At 41.5% G+C, this 620-nt stretch overlaps 1 pseudogene; it reads right to left on the reverse strand.

The window, feature by feature from the left end:
* Positions 1 to 30: 30 nt before the first annotated feature.
* LOC102730765 (alpha-ketoglutarate dehydrogenase component 4 pseudogene) lies at positions 31 to 328 on the reverse strand (annotated as a pseudogene).
* Between the last annotated feature and the right edge of the window lie 292 nt (positions 329 to 620).

The raw sequence follows: 620 nt of genomic DNA on the forward strand, positions 1-620 counted from the left end.
CCAAAGGCAGACGCTTAACGACTGAGCCACCCAGGCGCCCCAAATTCAATTTCTTCTTGAGATACAAGTTTCCTTCTGTATTTCTGAGGTAATGTTTTTATTATTCCTGCAGTGTCTGGTGGACCCTGATGCATCAGCAAATCTGGGGATTTACTTCCCTTAGAATGCTGTGAAATTGAAGAAGAGTGAGGCAGTAGCCCTGTGATCTCAAAACTTCTGATACGTTAGGTTTAGGATTGCCTCTTCTGTCAGGGAACCTTATTAATGGAGTATGTGGCTTGACTACCTGAACGACCCTGCTGGCAGACGCCATCTTGCTGCCCATCATGACCCCAGCAACAACTACTTTATTTAATAAGAACTTACACTGTGCTAAAGTTTTACATGCATTTTCTTTTTCTTAGCCTTTTTGTGGTGAAATATGACACACATACAGAAAGAGTTTACGAAACAAAAATATGCATCTGAGAGAATTATCACAAAGCAAACACTCATATAAGCGTTGCCTAAATTAAAAAAGAAATACAACACTGCTAGCACTCAAGAAACTACCCAGTACCCCCTTCTCACTAACCCCTCATTCCCCATCAAAGGTAGCCTCTACCCTGACATTTAAGGTA

This window comes from Leptonychotes weddellii, unplaced genomic scaffold (assembly GCF_054177405.1).
Source record: "Leptonychotes weddellii isolate Sample4059 unplaced genomic scaffold, ASM5417740v2 HiC_scaffold_15234, whole genome shotgun sequence".
NCBI classification, from domain to species: Eukaryota; Metazoa; Chordata; class Mammalia; order Carnivora; family Phocidae; genus Leptonychotes; species Leptonychotes weddellii.